The sequence below is a fragment of the Dipodomys ordii genome, unplaced genomic scaffold (genome assembly GCF_000151885.1).
Source record: "Dipodomys ordii isolate 6190 unplaced genomic scaffold, Dord_2.0 Scaffold7, whole genome shotgun sequence".
NCBI lineage: Eukaryota > Metazoa > Chordata > Mammalia > Rodentia > Heteromyidae > Dipodomys > Dipodomys ordii.
The window spans coordinates 22157637-22180337 of NW_012267223.1; the positions used below are offsets into that span (position 1 = coordinate 22157637).

A 22701-nucleotide genomic window follows, 5' to 3' on the forward strand; every position below is an offset into this window, starting at 1 on the left:
CCTAGCTTTATCAAGTATGAACATCCAAATGGAGAAAACTTGACCACAACATTAACCTAGGAAGCAGAAGGATCAATGAAAGCTCTCCAGTATAAACACATACACAGACAGACACACACATACGCACACATACAATTTCTAATCCATAAAAGTGGACAATTAATGGGAGTAGAGATTGAACAAACCCAAATGGCTAACATTACATTGATAATATTCAATGTCGTCACCATCAGGATATTTCAAATCAAACCTAAACAAAGCTTCCATTTCAGCATCGTCAGAATGACTCTGTCAAGAAAACTAATAATGGGTAAGAAAGGAGATCCCTTACACTGTTGGTGGGTGTGAATTTGTTTATTTATTATACTAATAAGCATGTAATTTCCTGACAAAATAAATGTAAAATTCACTCATGATGCAGCTAAAGCACTACTCCACACACACACACACACACACACACACACACATATACATATTTATATGAATATGAAGGAATCAGGCAACATACAATGGAGAAACCTGCATGCTCACATCTATTGAAAGACTATTCACAAGAACCAAGTCATGGAGTCATCCTGAGGGCCCTTCTGTGGTTAAAATACAAGGGGAGTGTGGTGCATGTGCTCAATGCAGTATTAATCAGACATTCATAAGAATGATGTCATGACTTTGTAGGAAAAATTTGGAACTGGTAATTGTTATATTAAATGAAATGAGAGAGACTCAGCAAGAAAAGTATTTATTTTTTTCTCTTATATTTAATCTTTGTAAAACAAATAGATATTAAAGTTCAAGGAGGCCATTTGGAGAATGAAGTAAGCCAATGGGAGGGATTCGCATGGGTAACCACAAAGACAAAGCAAAGAACCTAAGGCCATTGAACCCCATGTACAGTATGATAGTATCTAGAGAAAATTTACTATTTGCACAATTAATATACAACAAGAGCAATGATTTTAAGGACTAAGCATCAACACCAATGAAATATTAAAAATTATTTACTAAGAACAATGGGGCAAACATCTGCAATGATCCTCATCAAAACACTCAGCTGACTTATCAATTCAGTGAACATAGGATTCAAGAACTGGTGGATAGATAGTGAGAACCATCCCCATCACTTAAAAAATGTATGGACCAGCAGTTACACTTAGATGAAGAAGATGTGAGTTTTAGCTTATGTGGGGCACAGGGAAATCTGGGAGATAGAGGTAAGTGGTTTACTTGGGGAAAGATGAAAGGACATGATGTGGAAAACTTGAGAAATAATCAGGAGTAGGGAGGGAAGCAGTTCAAAGTGACACCATAAGCAGAACTATCCTTGGGCAGCTGTATGGCATTCATGGACAGCATGGGGAACACTGGACAGGGTGGACACACAGGCCCTGAGGGGAGGGGAGCAAAACAGCACTTCACCAGCTCCTCTCACTGTTGCAGCTGTGCCCCTGGTGGCCTGAGCTCCTGCCCAGAGCTTCCTTTTCAGTAGAGAAGTCCTTAACAGAGTGTTCTAGACTGTGGCTCAAAGACCACTATTGCCTGTATTAGAAACCAGTGGACAAGGATTAGGGCTGGTACACACAGAATGATCTGCTATGTGAGATTTAGTTTTTGGAGATGAAGAACAGTTGAAGAAGGGAAAATAAAGAACAAAATGCTTTTATATTGGCTTTTATTCACTTTAATCGATGATATATAAATAACAGCATTGGAGAAGGTGGCAAGATAGTTCACAGATTTCATGGAAAATTCCAACTTGGAATCATTATGAAGAGACAGTAAACTGCCAAGGATGGAACAGGACAGTGCATCTGGAGGCCCACATAGACTCCAGCGGGAAGTGAGGTTTTCAGTTATTCTCCCATGATTTAGCTCAGAGAAGGACTACATCAATAATGCTGCCAGCTGAAGGGCAGTAGGGCACAGGACACAGTGCTCAGCAGCAAGAATCAGTGCAGCAGCTGGGTTGGCAGCAGGTGGTCTGGCAGCAGCTGGGCTGGCAGCAGCTGGGCTGACAACAGCAGGACTGGCAGCAGCTGGGCTGACAACAGCAGGACTGGCAGCAGCAGGGCTGGCAGCAGCAGCGCTGGCAGCAGGTGCAGCCACAGCAGGAGTTGACCATGGTGTCAGAGGATGGAGGTTCTGGATGGGTGTGCAGGGAGATGTGTGTGAAAGGCTCTCTTTGCCACATGCTCTTTTGTACCCTGTTAAGGAGCAAGTGTGATCACATGTAGTGTTCTTTCTTGTCGTTGTTTAGTTTAACATACAGGTGATCATGAATTTAAGACACTGTCTATTCCTGATTGAGTTTTCTAGTGGGAAGAAAAACATGATGCCATCTTTCAGTTGTGTTGGAATTCCCCTGTCAGTCAGTTCAAGGAGAACCATGTCCTAAGTGTATGTGTAGGTCTTGGTATAGTTCCTTAAAGATCAGTCATGTGGCAGCCAGTGTCTGCTTAGTATATGTTTCAATGTCATTTCACATGGTACACTCAGTCAACTCTTAGATATTCCAGCATGTTATAGAGCCATATTTGTGTGTAGCTTAAGCCTCCCTAGAATCTAATGAGTGCTTCATCAGGTCAGGTGGGGAGGAAGGTTTGCATGTGAGAGGCCAGCAGCATAGGGCTGCGAAGGTCAGGGGGACATGTTCCTTCTTCCACTGTGAGTCAGGATCCATTTTCTAGATGTTTTATGGGAAGAGTAGAACTAACTCTGGGTGAAAAGCTTAATTAAAAACATGCATATGTCTTTGCTTCTCATTTTTTTCTACACTGAATCAAATCTCTATTTTAGTTCCTTTTGTGAGAAACTGAGCTGCAGAGCTCTGCTCTTCCTGAAAGATTGCTGTTAATATTATAGTATGAATTTGTCCTCTGATTTTTGACATAAGGTTTATGTGTCATTTGTGGTTTTTATTTGAATTTTTTGGTTTTTGTATTGGGGGATTGTGCTGTGAGCTGAGGACCACATACTTGCTCAGTAATGCTCTACCACCTGTACCACACCCTCAGCCAGCTTTCTGCTTTTTTTAGAAGACATCTAAAACCCTGTTCTTTTCCAATATTTACCTGCTGGCACAAGATGAGCTATCACATTATGCCCATCGATGGTGAAAATTTAAGGAATGTGGTACATGTGCCCAATAGAGTATTATTCAGACATTTGCAAGAATATTGTCTTGGCTTTGTAGAAAAATTCATGGCAGCGAGAATTATATTAAGTAAAATGAGATACACTCAGGAAAACTAATATTAGTTATGCTTTCTCTAATGTTGAGTTTTTTTAAGGATGAAAAAGGGGCCTTTTAGAGAATGGAGTAATCCAATGAGAGGTATTAACATGGGTAATCACAAGCACAAATCAAGGAACCTAAAAATCATAGAAAACTTACCATTTGCACAATTAATATACACCAATTACTAAACAGTAAAACAAGGAAAGACTAAAGACTATTGATCTAAGAACAATTGGGCAACCATCTGAAATACTCCACATCAAAATATTCAGAAGACTTCTCACTTTAGTGAGCATAGAACCTCACCGCTTATGCCTAGATAATGACCCCCAAGCCCATCATTTGAAAATGTATGGAAAGTCAATAACAGGTGAGGAAGATGTGAGATTCAATTGTGTACACTCTGGACATAGCCAGACCTAAATGATTGAAGTAAATATTGTAGTTGAAGAATGATATCATGGCAAGATGTAGGAAAATAGGAAACTATTTGAGAATAAGGGCATATTTATTACCAAGGAATAACCTATGGAGAATTCTCCTGGGGTGGCTGGATTACATTCCTTGGACAACTTGTGGAACACTGACTAGATAGGTGGACATACAGGCACTGAATGGGAGGTGAGCAGGACAGAGGCTCACCAGCTCCTGTCAGTCACTATTGGAGCTCTGTGCCCCGGACCTTAGCTCCTGCTTAGGACTTTGTCCTCAATAGAGGCAGTCTGCAGCAGAGAGTTCTAGGAGTCCAATTGAGGGAACAATAGAAGAGACAAGAGCTGCCACGGCCAGAATGCCTTGCCATGAGATTTTTTTTTCCTTTTTCATTTTTTAATTTTTTTTATTGTGAAAATATCGTACAGAGGAGTTACAATTATATGGTCAAGGAAATGAGTACATTTCTTATCAAGCATTGTTGTCTCCTCCTTTGTTTCCCTTTCCCATCCCTTCCCCTCTCCCTTCCCCCAAGCTCCTCCTACCTCCCATGAGATTCTGTTTTGGTTTGGAGATGAACTACATATTTGGACAACAATTGAAGAAGGAGACAGATGCATAATGATGTTTCTATATTTGCATGGATTCACATTTATTGAGGATGTAGGAATAACATTTGAGAAGGTAACAAGATAGTTGACCAATTTCAAGGAAAATTCCAGCTAAGGTTCATTTTGAAGAGAAGCTGATTAGGAGGGGAGAAAGAGGTCAGTATTTGGTGACCTATACAATGCCATTGGGAACAGAGGTTTACAGATGGCTTCCCATGATCCTTGCAGATTTCTAACTCATAAATGTTGACAGCTTAAGACCAAGAAAAAGGAGGAGAGTTCTCAGCAGCAGGCATCAGTGCAGCAGCTGGGGCGGCAGCAGGTGGTCCTGCAGCAGGTGGTCCTGCAGCAGGTGGTCTGGCAGCAGGGCTGGCAGCAGCAGGATTGGCAGCAGCTGGGCTGGCAGCAGCTGGGCTGGCAGCAGCAGGGCTGGCAGCAGCAGGGCTGGCAGCAGGTGCAGCCACAGCAGGAGTTGACCATGGTGTCAGAGGATGGAGGTTCTGGGTGGGTGTGCAGGGAGATGTGTGTGAACAGTTTGGAAGGCTCTCTGTCACACATGCTCTTTTATACCCTGTTAAGGAGCAAGTGTGATCACATGTAGTGTTCTTTCCTTGTGGTTGTTTAGTTCAACAAACAGGTGATTATGAATTTAGGACACCGTTTATTCCTGATTAAGTTTTCTAGTGGGAAGAAAATATGATGCCATCTTTCTGTTGTGTTGGAATTCCCCTGTCAGTCAGTTCAGGGTGAACCATGTCCTAAGTGTGTGTGTAGGTCTTGGTATGGTTCCTCAAAGATTAGTCACGTGGAAGCCAGTGTCTGCTTATTATGTTTCAATGTCATTTGTCATGGTACATTCTGCCAACTCTTAGATATTCCAGAATGTTATAGACCCATATTTGTGTGTGGCTAAAGCCTTCCTACAATCTACTGAGAATTTCATGGGGTCAGGTGGGGCGGAAGGTTTTCAGGAGCCTGGGAAGGCAATGAGAGCATGTTCCTTCCTCCGCTGTGAGTCAGGATCCATTTTCTAAATGTTTTATGGGAAGAGTAGAACTAACTCTGGGTAAAAAACTTAGTTAAAAAACCATGCACATATTTTTGATTGAATTATATCTCTACTTTAGTTCCTTTTGTGAGAAACTGAGCTGCAGAGCTCTGCTCTTCCTGAAAGATTGCTGTTAATATTGTAGTATGAGCTTGTCCTTCTGTCTTTGACATAAAGTTTCATTTGTGTATTTTGTGGTTTTTATTTGAATTTTTTTGGTTTTTGTATTGGGGGATTGTGCTGTGAACTGAGGACCACATACTTGCTCAGTAATGCTCTACCACCTGTACCACACCCTCAGCCAGCTTTCTGCTTTTTTTACAAGAACCCTGTCCTTTTCCAATATTTACCTGCTGGCACAAGATTATTTTTTTGTCTTCTTTGAGCTTCTCACAGTCTATCAATTAACCAGACACTCAGCCACCTTGTTCAAGAAAATTATATTATTCTGTTTACTTTTTCAGTTGTGAAAAATAAAAAGAGGCAAAAAAGAGACAAAAGAGCCTAAAAAGCAAAAAAAAATAGCAGAGAAGAATGAACTCTTATTATAGAATATTTATGGAGTGAACACCATAAGTGATATAAAATTAAACTGCCCTTTTAATTAGCTATATGACTATTTGGTCTAAAAGAAGGAAATTCTGTAACCCCTTTATGTCATAAAACAGTCAGAAGGAGACAAGTTACTATGTTTGTGAGGGCACAAACACTTATGAGTTTCATTACAGGGATTTTTCAGGTCTTTGTTTAAGCTTGTTTTAGTTATTTATTTGGGGATTCATGCAGTCATGAATAGGAATTATTTTTATTCCTGGTGAATATATTTTTGGAAGCGTTACCAGTAGAACTTAAAATTATATGAGCTGGCTCTAGCGAAATGGCCCAGATGGTACAGCGCTTTCCTAACAAGCTAAAACAAACAAAACCAATAAAATGCACACCACCTAAAACAGAAACATAGAGCAATGAAATAGAATAGAGGATTCAGAAATTTATCCAGCCATCTAGGTAGCTACACTATCCTAATTCTTGGCAAGAAGTTTCAGAAACATGTGCATTACAGAAGTGCTACTATTTTGGAAGAAGATACTAGCTTTATCTAGTATGGCCAGAAAAATAAACAATTGAATGGAGAAAACTTGACTGCAAGAACATTACCCTAGGAAGCAAGAGGATCAGTATTCACTCTCCAGTACATATATAAATATATATATGTGTGTGTGTGTATATTTATATACATATGTATATTTATATACAGAAAATAAACAATTGAATGGAGAAAACTTGACTGCAAGAACATTACCCTAGGAAGCAAGAGGATCAGTATTCACTCTCAAGTACAAATATATATATATATATATATATATGTGTGTGTGTGTGTGTGTGTGTGTGTGTGTGTGTGTATATTTATATACATATATATATTCCAACCCATAAAAATGGTCAATGAACTTAATTGACATTAAAGAAACACTATGGCTAACATTAAATGGAGACTATTCAAAATAACATGCTATCAGAGATTATCAAATAAAACTACATCAAGATTCTAATTCCCCACAGTCAGAATGACTGCCATTAAGATAACTCACAGAGTAAGTGACCATCCTGGCTAAAGAAAGGAGATGCCATACACTATGGTGGGAATGGGAATTTGTTCATCTAGTATACTAATAAATACAGAATTTCATCAAATAAGTAAATATAGAACTCCTACATGATAGATCCAGTTAAAGCACCTGCATATGTATATATGATACATATATATAAACATATATATACATATATACAATTATATGTAACATAAACACACATATGTGTGTGTGTATATATATATATATATATATATATATATACATTTGCAGCCACAGCAAGAGTTCATGTGTCAGAGAATAGAGGTTCTGGGTGGGTGTGCAAGGAGATATGGTTGAACAGTTTGGAAGGATCTCTGTTGCACACACACACACACACACACACAGATACACCATGCATGCACACACATATTTATATATATGCACATATACAGGAACATGAATGTACATGCTTATATTTATTGCAGGAGAATTCATAAGAACCAAGTCATGGAGTCATCTGGGGGGCCCATCGAAAAATTAACGGAAGGTGGTACATGTGCTCAATAGAGTATTATTTAGACATTTGTAAGAATATTGTCATGTCTTTGTAGAAAAATTCACGGCAGTGAGAAATATCTTAAGTGAATTGAGATACAGTCAGGAAAACTAGTATTAATTACGCTCTCTCTCTTATGTTGAATTTTTTTAAAGCTGAAAAAGAGGCCCTTTAGAGAATGAAGTAATCCATTGGGAGGTATTAGCATGGGTAATCACAAGCACAAATCAAAAACCTAAGATCATAGAAAACTTACTATTTGTACAATTAAAACCTGCCAATGGCTAAAGAGCTACAACAATGAAAGACTCAAGACTATTGATCTAAGAACAATTGGGCAACCATTTGAAATGTTCCACATCAAAATATTCAGAAGATTTCTCACTTTAGTGAGCATAGAACCCAACCACTTATGCCTGGACAATGACCCCCATCCACATCATTTGAATATCAATGGAAAGTCAAAAACAGTTAGGTGAGGAAGATGTGAGATTCCATTGTGTGCACTCTGGACATAGCCAGACCTAAATGATTGAAGTAAGTAGTTTTGTTGAAGAATGATATCATGGCAAGATGTAGGACAATTGGAAACCATTTGAGAATAAGGGCACACCCAATTACCAAGGAATAACCTATGGAGAATTCTTCTGGGGTGGCTGGATTTCATTCCTTGGACAACTTGTGGAACACTGGACAGGTGGACACACAGGCACTGAATGGGAGGTGAGCAGGACAGGGGCTCACCAGCTCCTGTCAGTCACTATTGGAGCTCTGTCCCCTGGACCTTAGCTCCTGCTTAGGACCTTATCCTCAATAGAGGAAGTCTGCAGCAGAGATCTAGGAGTCCTAGTGAGGAACAATAGAAGAGATGACAGCTAGCACAGCAAAAATACACTGCAATGGGATTTTTTTTGGTTTGGAGATGAGCAACATATTTGATCAACAATTGAAGAAGGAGACAAATACAGCATAATGTTTTTATATTTGCATGTATTCACATTTATTAAGAATGTAGGAATAACACCATTTGAGAAGGTAACAAGATAGTTCACCAATTTCAAAGAAAATTCCAACTTGGGTTCATTTTGAAGAGAAGCCAATAAGGATGGGAGAAAGACCTCAGTATTTGGTGGCTTATACAATGCCAGTGGGAACAGAGGTTTACAGTTGGCTTCACATGATCCTTGCAGATTTCTATCTCATAAATGTTGGCAGCTGAAGACTAGGAGAAGGGAAGAGAGTGCTCAGCAGCAGGAATCAGTGCAGCAGCTGGGGCGGCAGCAGGTGGTCTTGCAGCAGGTGGTCTGGCAGCAGCTTGGCTGGCAGCAGCAGGGCCTGCAGCAGCTGGACACACAGCAGCTGGGGCGGCAGCAGGTGGTCCTGCAGCAGGTGGTCTGGCAGCAGCAGGGCTGGCAGCAACAGGGCTGGCAGCAGGTGCAGCCACAGCAGGAGTTGACCATGGTGTCAGAGAATGGAGGTTCTGGGTAGGTGTGCAAGGAGATGTGTGTGAACAGTTTGGAAGGCTCTCTGTCCCACATGCTCTTTTATACCCTGCTAAGGAGCAAGTGTGATCCATCACATGTAGCTTTCTTTCCTTGTGGTTGTTTAGCTTAACAAATGGGTGGTTATCAAATTGGGCTCCTTAATATGAAATTAATATTCTTTCTGCCTAAATTTTCAAGGAAGGAAAACATGATGCCATTTTTCTGGTGTGTTGGGATTCAATTGTCAGATATTCCATGAGAACCATCTCCTAAGTGTGCGTGTCTTGGTCTAGTTCCTCAAAGAGCCGTCACATGGCAGCTAATGTCTCCTTATGATATGCTTCAATAACATTTTACAAGGTACATTCCACATACTTTTAGGAATTCAAGATAGTTAGAGTCCCATATTTGTGTGTTGTGACCCAGGAGGCTAAAGCCTCACTAGAATCTAATGAGTGCTTCATCAGTCAGGTGGGGAGGAAGGTTTGCATGTAAGAGGCCAGCGGCATGGAGCCAAGAAGGCCATGAGAACATGTTCCTTCCTCCACTGTGAGTCAGGATCCACTTCCTAGACTCTTTCTGGAAGAATAGACTTACTGGGTGAAAAATCTAATTGAAAAGCATCTATATTTCTTTGTGTCTTTCATTTTATCTCAATCAAATCTCTAAATAACATTTTAGTTCCCCTAATGAGAAAGTGAGCTGCAGAACTCTGCTGTCCTCAAAAGATTCATCATGAGCTGTGAATTTGTTGTGCTTCAGCCTTTGACACAGTGGGGTTTTTTTTGTTTGATTTTTTTTGTTTACATTTTGGAGGGTTTTTGCTGTGAAATGAGGACCACCTGCACTGCGCCCTCAGCCTATTCTTTCTGGGTTTTGACAAGACATTTGGAACTCTAGGATGTCCCCATTTTTCCTGCTATCACCAGTTAGCGACATTATTCTTCTGTCTTATTTTTATATTCACACACATTATAGGTCTCTTTTGAGCTTCCCAGCCCTATCAATAAAAAAGCCTCTCCTGTTTCATTATTCAAGAGGATTATCATATTATTCTGCTCAGGTGTTCAGTTTCAAAAATAAAAAAGAGGTACAAAAGAAAAATCAAAACTAAAAAGTAAGAAGAATTATGATAGAGCACACAAAATGAAATGTTATCATAATATATTTATAGGGGAGACACAGTAACTACAGAAAGGTACTAAAATACCTACCTAATTAGCTACAAGATTACTTTTGCTATAAGAAGAAAATTTTGCTTCTTCCTATACGCCATAAAACAGGCAGTTTTTTTCTTCTGTCTTTATAAGTTTTATCACAGAGATTTTCAGGTCTTTGGTTAGGCATATTTTACTTATTTATTTGGGAATAGGTGTGATTATGAATAGGAAATTTTCCTGGATTTCTGAAGCATGAGTTTATTTTCAGAAGTGTCACAATATAATACCTAATTATTATATCTAGCCATGCTAAGAAAAATGGCAGGATTACCAGGGGAGATGATGGCTCAAGTGGAACTGATCTTTGCTAGCAAGTTTAAACAAACAAAAACTACAAAATACACACCACCTAAAACAGAAACATGAACCAATAGAAGAGAGTAGCAGACCCAGAAATTTACCCAATTAGCTGGCTAGCTACTGTATCTTAACTCTTGGCAAAAAATTCCAGAGACACGTGCATTACAAAAGTGTTGCCATCTTGGAGGAAGATCCTAGCTTTATCAAGTATGAACATCCAAATGGAGAAAACTTAACCACAACATTAACCTAGGAAGCAAAAGGATCACTGGTATCTCTCCAGTATGTACATACACACACAACACACACACACACACACACACACACACACACACACACAATTTCCAATCCATAAAAGTATACAAGGATATGAATAGAGATTGAACGAAGACAAATGGCTAACATTACATTGAAAGTAATCAATGTCATCACCAACAGGAAATTTCAAATCAAAACTAAACAAAGTTTCCATTTCACCATAGTCAGAATGGCTCTGTCAAGGAAAGTAATAATGGGGGGCTGGGAAGTTGGCTCAGTGGTAGAGCACATGCCTTGCATGCTTGAGGCCCTGGGTTCGATTCCTCAGCACCACTTAAGCAGAAAAAAAAAAGCTGGAAGGGGCGCTGTGGCTCAAGAGGTAGAGAGCTAGCCTTGAGCTGAAAAGCTGAGGGACAGCGCCCAGGCCTAGAGTTCAGGCCCCATGACCAAAGCCCCCCCCAAAAAAAAGAAAAGTAATAATGGGTAAGAAAGGAGATCCCTTACACTGTTGGTGGGTGTGAATTTGTTTATTATACTACTAAGCATGTAATTTCCTCACAAAATAAATAAAAAAATTCACTCATGATACAGTAAAGCACTACTGTATATATATATATATATATATATATATATAAGGGAATCAGGCAATATAGGATGTAGACATCTGCATGCTCATATCTATTGAAGGACTCTTCACAAGAGCCAAGTCATGAAGTCATCCTGAGGGCCCTTCTGTGGTTAAACTACAAGGGAAGTGTTGTACATATGCTCAATGCAGTATTATTCAGACATTCATAAGAATGATGTCATGACTTTGTAAGAAAAGTTTGGAACTGGTAATTGTTATGTTAAATGAAATGATATAGACTCAGCGAGAAAAGTATTCATTTTTTCTCTTACATTTAATCTTTGTAAAACAAATAGATATTAAAGTTCAAGGAGGCCCTTTGGAGAATGAAGTAAGCCAATGGGAGGGATTAACATGGGTAATCACAAAGACAAAGCAAAGAACCTAACGTCATTGAACCCCATGTACAGTATGATAATATCTAAAGAAAACTTACTATTTGCACAATTAATATACACCAATGGCAATGTTTTAAAGGGCTAAGCATCAACACCAATGAAATATTAAAGACTATTAACTAAGAACAATGGGGCAAACATCTGCAATGATCCCCATCAGAACACTCAGCGGACTTATCAGTTCAGTGAGCATAAGATTCAAGAGCTGGTGGATAGATAGTGAGAACCATCCCCATCGCTTCAAAAATATATGGTCCAGCAGCTACACTTAGATGAAGATGTGAGTTTTAGCTTATGTGGGGCAAAAGGAAATCTGGGAGATAGAGGTAAGTGGTTTACTTGGGGAATGATGACAGGACATGATGAGGAAAACTTGAGATACAGTCAGAAGTAGAGAGGGAAGCAGCTCAAAGTGACACCATAAGCAGAACTATCCTTGGGCAGCTGGATGGCATTCACATGGACAGCATGGGGAACACTGGACACACAGGCACTGAGGGGAGGTGAGCAAGACAGGACCTCCCCAGCTCCTCTCACTGTTGCAGCTGTGCCTCTGGTGGCCTGAGCTCCTGCCCAGAGCTTCCTTTTCAGTAGAGAAGTCCTCAACAGAGTGTTCTAGGCTGTGGCTCAAAACCACCATGGCCTGTATGAGAAACCAGTGGACAAGGATCAGAGCTGGCACACACAGAATGATCTGCTATGTGAGTTTATTTTTTGGAGATGAAGAACAGTTGAAGAAGGAAAAATAAAGAGACAAAATGCTTTTATAGTTGCTTTTATTCACTTTTATCGATAATATAGTAATGACAGCATTGGAGAAGGTGGCAAGATAGTTCACAGATTTCATGGAAAATTCCAACTTGGAATCATTTTGAAGAGATAATAAGCTGCCAGTGATGGAACAAGACAGTGCATCTGGAGGCCCACACAGACTCCAGCGGGAAGTGAAGTTTTCAGGTATTCTCCCATGATTTAGCTCAGAGAAAGACTATATCAATAAAGCTGCCTACTGAAGGGCAGTAAGGCACAGGACACAGTGCTCAGCAGCAGGAATCAGTGCAGCAGCTGGGTTGGCAGCAGGTGGTCCTGCAGCAGGTGGTCTGGCAGCAGCTGGGGCAGCAGCAGGATTGACAGAAGCTGGCTGACAACAGCAGGGTTGGCAGCAGGTGCAGCCACAGTAGGAGTTCCCGTGTCAGAGGATGGAGGTTCTGGGTGGTATGCAAGGAGTTATGGTTGAACAGTTTTGAAGGCTCCCTGTCCCGCGCATACACACGCACATACACACACACAGACACACCATGCACACACACACATACAGGAACATAAATGTACATTCTTACATTTATTGCAGGAGCATTCATAAGAACCAAGTCATGGAGTCATCTGGGGGCCCATCGATGGTGAAAAATTAAGGGAATGTGGTACATGTGCTCAATAAAGTATTATTCAGACATTTGTAAGAATATTGTCATGTCTTTGTAGAAAATTCATGGCAATGACAAATATTTTAAGTGAAATAAGAAACACTCATGAAAACTAGTATTAATTATGCTTTCTCTTATGTTGAATATTTTTTTAAAACTGAAAAAGAGGCCTTTTAGAGAATGAAGTAATCCATTGGGAGGTATTAGCATGGGTAATCACATGCACAAATCAAGAAACCTAAGATCATAGAAAACTTACTGTTTGCACAATTAAAACCTACCAATGGCTAAAGAGCTACAACAATGAAAGACTATTGATCTAAGAACAATTGGACAACCATCTGAAATGTTCCACATCAAAATATTCAGAAGACTTCTCACTTTAGTGAGCATAGAACCCAACCACTTATGCCTAGATAATGACCCCATCCACATCATTTGAATATCAATGGAAAGTCAAGAACAGTTAGGTGAGTAAGGTATGAGATTCGATTGTATGTACTCTGGACATAGCCAGACCTAAATGATTGAATAAGTAGTTTAGTTGAAGAATGATATCATGGCAAGATGTAGGAAAATTGGAAACTATTTGAGAATAAGGGCACACCCAAATACTAAGGAATAACCTATGGAGAATTCTCCTGTGGTGGCTGGATTACATTCCTTGGACAACTTGTGGAACACTGGACAGGTGGACACACAGGCACTGAATGGGAGGTGAGCAGGACAGGGTCTCACCAGCTCCTGTCAGTCACTATTGGAGCTCTGCCCCCTGGACCTTAGCTCCTGCTTAGGACCTTATCCTCAATAGAGGAAGTTGCCTGCAGCAGAGAGTTCTAAGAGTCCTAGTGAGGGAACAATAGAAGAGATGACAGCTAGCACAGCAAAAGTACACTGCTATGAGATTTTTTTTTGGTTTGGAGATGAGCAACATATTTGATCAACAATTGAAGAAGGAGACAAATGCAACATAATGTTTTTATATTTGCATGTATTCACATTTATTGAGAATGTAGGAATAACACCATTTGAGAAGGTAAGAAGATAGTTGACCAATTTCAAGGAAAATTCCAACTTGGATTCATTTGGAAGAGAAGCTGATAACTATGGGAGAAAATGCTCAGTATTTGGTGGCTTATACAATGCCAGTGGGAACAGAGGTTTACAGTTGGCTTCCCATGATCCTTGCAGATTTCTACCTCATAAATGTTGGCAGCTTAAGACCAGGAGAAGGAAGGAGAGTGCTCAGCAGCAGGAATCAGTGCAGCAGCTGGGGCGGCAGCAGGTGGTCCTGCAGCAGGTGGTCTTGCAGCAGGTGGTCTGGCAGCAGCTTGGCTGGCAGCAGCAGGGCCTGCAGCAGCTGGACACACAGCAGCTGGGGCGGCAGCAGGTGGTCCTGCAGCAGGTGGTCTGGCAGCAGCAGGGCTGGCAGCAATGGGGCTGGCAGCAGGTGCTGCCACCGCAGGAGTTAACCATGGTGTCAGAGGATGGAGGTTCTGGGTAGGTGTGCAAGGAGATGTGTGTGAACAGTTTGGAAGGCTCTCTGTCCCACTTGCTCTTTATACCCTGCTAAAGAGCAAGTGTGATCCATCACATGTGGCTTTCTTTCCTTGTGTTTGCTTAACTTAATAAATGGGTGGTTATCTAATTGATCTTTTTAAATACCAAATTAGTATTCTTTCTGTTTCAATTTTCAAATGGGATGGAAATCATGATGCCATTTTTCTGGTGTGTTGGGATTCACTTGTCAGTATGTTCCATGAGAACCATCTCTTAAGTGTGTGTGTCTTGGTCTAGTTCCTCAAAGAACTGTCACATGGCTACTAGTGTCTCCTTATGATATGCTTCCATTGCACTTTACAAGGTACAGTCTACCTATTTTTAGCTAATCAAGATTGTTATAGGCCCATGTTTGTGTGTGGTGACCCAGGAGGCTAAATCCTCACTAAAATGAATCTAATGAGTCCTTCATCAGGTCAGATGGACAGGAAGGATTGCATGTGAGAGGCCATTGGCATGGTTCCAGGAAGGCCATCAGGACGTGTTCCTTCCTCCACTGTCAGTCAGGACCCATTTCCTAGACTCTTTCTGGAAGAATAGACTAACTCTGGAGAAATAAAGTAACTCTGGAGAAATAGAATAACTCTGGGCGAAATTTTTAATTGGAAAACATCTGTATTTCTTTGTTTCTTTTTATTTTCTTTATTTGAATCAAAATTCTAAATAATATTTTAGTTCCCCTTATGAGAAACTTAGCTGCAGAGCTCTGCTGTCCTCTAAAGATTCATCATGAACTGTGAACTTCTTGTGCTTCAGCCTTTGACACAGTGTTTTTATGTCCTTTGTGCTTTTTGTTTGGAGGAATTATGCTGTGACCTGAGGACCATTTTCACTCCACTCTCAGCCAATTCTTTCTTGGTTTTGACAAGACATTTGGAACTCTGGATTTCCCTATATTTAGCAGCGAGCACCAGTTAGCCACATTATTCTTCTGTCTTATTATTATATTCACACACAACATTATAGGTCTCTATTGAGCTTTTCAGCCCTATCAATAAATAAGCCTCTCCTTTTTCATTATTCAAGAGGATTATCATATTATTCTGGCCAGTTTTTGAGTTTCAAAAATAAAAATAAGCACAAAAGAAAATCAAACTTAAAAAGTAAGAAGAATTATGATAGAGCACACAAAATGAAATGTTATTATAATATATTTATTGGGGAGACACAGTAAATGTGGAAAGGTGCAAAAATGCCATCTTAATTAGCTACATGATTACTTTTGCTAAAAGAAGAAAAATTTGCTACTTCCTATACTCCATAAAACAGGCAGTTTTTTTCTTCTGTCATTTATAAGTTTCATCACAGAGATTTTCCGGGTCTTTGGTCAGGCTTATTTTAGTTATTTATTTGGGAACAGGTGTGATTATGAGTAGGAAATTTTCCTGGATTTCTGAAGAGTGAGTTTATTTTCAGAAGTGTCACAATATAATACCTAAAATTATGACATCTAGCCATGCTAACAAAAACAACATGGTTACCAGGGCAGATGATGGCTCAAATGTACAAATCTTTCCTAACAAGTTAAAACAAACAAAAATTACAAAATACAGAAACATGAACCACAAGAAGAGAGGAGCAGACCCAGAAATTTACCCAATTAGCTGGTTAGCTACAGTATCTTGACTCTTGGCAAAAAGTTCCAGAGACACATGCATTACAAAAGTGCTGCCATCGTGGAGGAAGATGCTAGCTTTATCAAGTATGAACATCCAAATGTTGAAAACTTGAGCGCAACCTTAACATAGAAAGGACCAGTGCTATCTCTCTAGTCCACACACAAACACACACACACACACACACACACCACACACACACACACACACACACACACACACATACACACACACTATCCAATCCATAAAAGTGGATAATAATATGAATAGAGATATGATGCACACAAATGGCTAACATTACATTGAAAGTATTCAATGTCTTCACCATCAGGAAATTTCAAATCAAAATTACACAAAGATTCCATTTCACCATAGTCAGAATGGCTGTGTCAAGAAAACTAACAGTGTTTGTGAAGATGATGGGTAAGAAAGGAGATTCCCTTACACTGCTGGTGGGTGTCAATTTCTTTATTTAATATACTAATAAGCATGGCGTTTCCTAACAAAATATAAAATTCACTCATGATGCAGCTAAAGCACTACTTCATACACATATATACATATATATACAAGCACATTTATATGTATATGAAGGAATCAGGCAATATGGCATGTAGACACCTGCATGCTCACATCTATTGAAGGACTATTCCTAAGAGCCAAGTCATGGAGTCATCCTGAGGGCAGTTCTGTGGCTAAAATACAAGGGGAATGTGGTGCATGTGCTCAATGCAGTATTATTCAGACATTCATAAGAATGATGTCATGACTTTGTAGGAAAAGTCTTAGAAGTGGTAATTATTATGATAAATGAAATGAGATAGACTAAACTAGAAAAGTATTTTTTTCTCTGATTAATCTTTGTAAAACAAATAGATATGAATTTTCAAGGAGGCGATTTAGAGAATGAAGTAAGCTAATGGGAGGGATTCACATGGGCAAGCAAACAAAGCAAAGTACCTAAGGTCATAGAACCCCATATACAGTATGATAATATCTAAAGAAAATTTACTATTTGTACAAAAATATACACCAATAGCAATGTTTTAAAGGGCTAAGCATCAACACCAATGCTATATTAAAGACTATTGATCTAAGAACAATGGGGCCAACATCTGAAATGTTCCCCATCAAAACATTCAGCAGACTTATCAGTCCAGTGAGCCTAGGATCCAAGAGCTGGTGCCTAGATAGTGAGAACCATCCCCATCTCTTAAAAAATGTATGGTCAAGCAGCTACATGTAGAGGAAAATGTGAGCTTTAGCTTATGTGGGGCACAGGGAAATCTGAGAGATAGAGGTAAGTGGTTTATTTGGGAATGATGACAGGACAAGATGTGGAAAACTTGAGAAACAATCAGGAGTAGGGAGGGAAGCAGCTCAAAGTGACACCATAAGCAGAACTATCCTTGGGCAGCTGGATGGCATTCACATGGACAGCATGGGGAACACTGGACAGGGTGGGCACACAGGCCCTGAGGGGAGGGGAGCAAGACAGGACCTCACCAGCTCCTCTCACTGTTGCAGCTGTGCCCCTGGTGGCCTGAGCTCCTGCCCAGAGCTTCCTTATCAGTATAGAAGTCCTTAACAGAGTGTTCTAGACTGTGGCTCAAAGACCACTATTGCCTGTATTAGAAACCAGTGGACAAGGATTAGGGCTGGCACACACAGAATGATCTGCTATGTGCGTTTTAGTTTTTGGAGATGAAGAACAGTTGAACAAGGAAAAACACAGTGCTTTTATATTTGCTTTTGTTCACTTTAACTTATGATGTAGGAATAACAGCATTTGAGAAGGTGGCAAGATCACAGATTTCATGGAAAATTCCAAGGTGGATTCATTTTGAAGGGATAGTAAGCTGCCAAGGATGGAGCAGGACAGTGCATTTGGAGGCCCTCACAGACCCCTGTGGAAAATGAAGTTTGCAGGTAGTCTCCCATGATTTAGCTTGAGAAGGAGTCCATAATGCTGCCTACTGAAGGGCAGGAGGGTGCAGAAGAGAGTTCTCAGCAGCTGGGGCAGCAGCAGGTGGTCCTGCAGCAGGTGGTCCTGCAGCAGGTGGTCTGGCAGCAGGTGGTCTGGCTGAAGCTGGGGCAGCAGCAGGGCTGACAGCAGCTGGGCTGGCAGCAGCAGGGCTGGCAGCAGGTGCAGCCACAGCAGGAGTTGACCATGGTGTCAAAGGATGGGGATTCTGGGTGGGTGTGCAGGGAGATGTGTTTGAACAGTTTGAAAGGCTCTCTTTCCCACATGCTCTTTGATATCCTGTTAAGGAGCAGTGTGATCACATGTAGTGTTCTTTGCTTATGGTAGTTTAGGTTAACAAACAGGAGATTTTGAATTTAGGACACTGTCTATTCCTGATGAAACTTTCTAGTGGGAAGAAAATATGATGCCATCTTTCTGTTGTGTTGGACTGCCCTGTCAGTTAGTTCAGGGAGAATGATCTCCTAAGTGTGTGTGTAGGTCTAGGTATAGTGCCTCAAAGATCAGTCACGTGACAGCCAGTGTCTCCTTACTATATGTTTCACTTCACATGGTTCTTTCCATTAACTCATAGATATCACAGAATGTTAAAGACCCATATTTGTGTGTGGCTAAAGCCTCACTAGAATCTAATGAGAACTTCATCAGGTGAGGTGAGGAGGACAGTTTGCATTAGAGAGGCCGGCGGCATCGGGCCAGGAAGGCCAGGAGGACAATGTTCCTTCCTCCACTGCAAGTCACATTCCATTTTCTAGATGGTTTATGGGAAGAGTAGAACTAACTCTTGGTGAAAAGCTTAGTTAAAAACATGCATATAGGGGGCTGGGAAGGTGGCTCAGTGGTAGAGTGCTTGCCTTGCATGCATGAGTCCCTGGTTCGATTCCCCAGCACCACATAAGAAAAAACGCCAGAAGTGGCGCTGTGGCTCAAGTGGTAGAGTGCTAACCTTGAGCTAAAGAGCTGAGAGACAGCGCCCAGACCAGAGTTCAGGCCCCACGACCAGACCACCCCCCAAAAAAAACATGCATATATTTTTGCTTCTTATTTTTTTAATGGATTCAAACTCTATTTTAGTTCTTTTTGTGACTGAGCTGCAGAGCTCTGCTCTTCCTGAAAGATTGCTGTTAATATTGTAGTATGAACTTGTCCTTCTGTTTTTGACATAAGGTTTATGTGTCATTTGTGCTTTTTATTTCAATTTTTGGCTTGTGGTTTGGGGGGATTGTGCTGTAAACTGAGGACCACATACTTGCTCAGTAATGCTCTACCACCTGTACCACACCCCCAGCCAGCTTTCTGCTTTTTGTACAAAGCATCTGAAATCCTGTCCTTTTCCAGTATTTACCTGCTGGCACAAGATTAGCTGCCACATTATTCTTTTGTCTTCTTTGAGCTTCTCACAGCCTATCAATTAACCAGACACTCACCACCTTGTTCAAGAAAATTATGTTATTCTGTTTACTTTTTCAGTTGTGAAAAATAAAAAGAGGCAAAAAAGAGAAAAAAAGTCTAAACAGCAAAATGAAGTAAGATAGGAGAGAAGTAACTATTATTATAGCATATTTATAGGGTAGACACCATAAATGGTGAAAATGCCCTTTTACTTAGCTATATGACTAGTTCTTCTAAAAGAAGGAAATTCTGCTAATCCCTTTTATGTCATAATACATGCAGAAGGAGACGAGTTGTTATGTTTGTGAGGGCACAATTAAATGTCTTAGCAAATAACATGTAAATCCAAAAATGCTTTGCACTCTTTTTATCATAGTAAATTTCTAGTCAAATGTTTGATGTGTATACTTTTATTCACAAGTTGGTTCTGGTAAAGGTGAAGAACATGAAGTATTTAAAATCACATGTCCTGTGTGAAGAGATTTTTCACTGGATTTAGTAGGTAAGATGAGACAGAGTGGACTAGAAAGACCTAAGAAAGGCTTCAGGTTTTCTTAGAGAGTAAAAGACAATTTTCCCCACAGGTCAAATGGCAGAGCACATTCTCAAAGGAGAGCAATGTAGAGACAATACAGTTCCTAAGGCAGTTAGTCAGAGAACTTGGTATACAGTTGGTTGCCTGCTAGAATGACTCTTCTCCACTGACACCTTGCTGCATGCATCCTTATGCAAAGTACCCATTTTCACACCAGCCCTTACCAAGGCAATTTTCCTCAAAAGCTAACTTATTGATATTAAAAACAGCAATAAATCATTGGTTTTTACATAAGATTACTATTCAGTGATTCCTTGTGCATTTAAGGGCTTATTCATGTAATTCTGTAGAGAATGTCACTGGAATATTGATGGGGATTGCACTATATAACGAGATGGCTTTTAATCATCTGGCCTTTTTCATCTTGTTAATTTTGCTGATCCATGAATATGGTATAGATTTCCAACCTGTTTCTTTCTCCTGTCATGTATGAGTTTCATCACAGCGATTTTTCAGGTCTTTGATTCCATTTATTTTAGTTATTTATTTGGGGATTCATGCAGTTTTGAATAGGAATTATTTTTATTCTGGATGAATTTATTTTTGCAAGTATTACAATATAATACTTAAAATTATATTACCTAACTCTGGCGAGATGGCTCAGCTGGTACAGTTCTTTCCTAGCAAGCTAAAACAAACAAAACCAATAAAATACATATGACCTAAAACAGAAACATGGAGAAATGAAAGGATAGAGGACTCAGAAATTTATCCAACCAGCTAGATAGCTACAGTAGCCTGATTCTTGGCAAAGAAGTTCCAGAAACTCGTGCATTATAGAAGTGCAGCTATTTTGGAGGAAGATACTAGCTTTATCTAGTGTGGCCAGAAAAATGAATATCCAAATGGAGAAAACTTGACCGCAAGAACATTACCCTAGGAAACAGGAGGATCAGTTTTCACTCTCCAATACAAATATAAATATATATTTTATATATTCCAACCCATAAAAATGTTCAATGAATTGAATAGTCATTAAAAAACAGTATGTTTAACATTATATAGAAACTGTTGAAAATACTATGCTATCAGAGATTATCAAATCAAAACTACATCAAGATTCCATTTCTCCACAGTCAGAATGACTGTCATTCAGAAAACTCACAGGGTAAGTGATGATCCTGGGAAAGAAAGATCCCATACACTATTGATAGGAATGTGAATTTGTTTATCCATTTTACTAATAAAGACAAAATTTGGTCAAATATGTAAATATAGGACTCATAAAGGATCCAGTTAAAGCACCTGCATACATATATATACCCATATATATATATATATATATAGATCTGTGTGTATATATATATATATAAATATATATGTGTATATATATATATATATATGTAGTTGCAGTCACAGCAAGAGTTGACCATGTGTCAGAGCATGGAAGTTCATGGTGGGTGTGGAAGGAGATACGGTTGAAATATTTGGAGGGCTTTTCATTACACACTGACACACATACACATCACACACACATATTTATATATATGCATATATAAAGGAATATATATGTGCATGCTTATATTTACTGCAGGACGACTCATAAGAGCCAAGTCATCCTGGGGACCCATCAATGGTGAAAAAATAAGAGAATGTGGTATATGTGTTCAATGGAGTATTATTCAGACATTTACAAGAATGATATCATGACTTTGTAGAAAAAATAATGGCAATGATATATATTAAGTGAAATAAGATACACTCAAAAAAACTAGAATTAATTATGCTTTCTCTTCTGTTGATTTTTTTTTTTATCAGTCATGGGGCATGAACTCTGGGCCTGAGTGCTGTCTCTCAGCTCTTCAGCTCAAGGATAGCGCTCTACCACTTATGCCACAGTGCCACTTCTGGTTTCAAGTGCTTTATTGGAGATAAGAGTTTCAAGGACTTTCCTGCCCGAGGTTGGCTTTAAACCGGGATTCTCAGATCTCAGCCTCCTGAGTAGCTAGGATTACAGGTGTGAGCCACCGGCACCTAGCTGTTGAATATTTTTTAAAATGAAAAAGAGACCTATTATCGAATGAAGTAATTCATCGGGAGGCATTAGTATGGGTAATCACAAGCACAAATCAAAGAACCTAAGATCATAGAACCCAATATGCATGTATGATAATGTCTAAAGAAAACTTACTATGTGCACAACTAATATGCACCAATGGCTAGACAACAACAGCAACTAAAGACTAACGACTATTGATCTAAAACAATTGGGCAACCATCTGAAATGTTCCACATCAAAATATTCAGAAGACTTCTCACTTTAGTGAGCATAGAACCCAACCACTTATGCCTAGATAATGACCCCCATCCCCATCATTTGAATATCAATGGAAAATCAAGAACAGTTAGGTAAGGAAGATGTGAGATTCAATTGTATGCACTCTGG

General features: G+C 39.7%; 1 pseudogene; it reads right to left on the reverse strand.

The window, feature by feature from the left end:
- Positions 1–4560: 4560 nt before the first annotated feature.
- On the reverse strand, positions 4561–18516 carry LOC106003161 (annotated as a pseudogene).
- Between the last annotated feature and the right edge of the window lie 4185 nt (positions 18517–22701).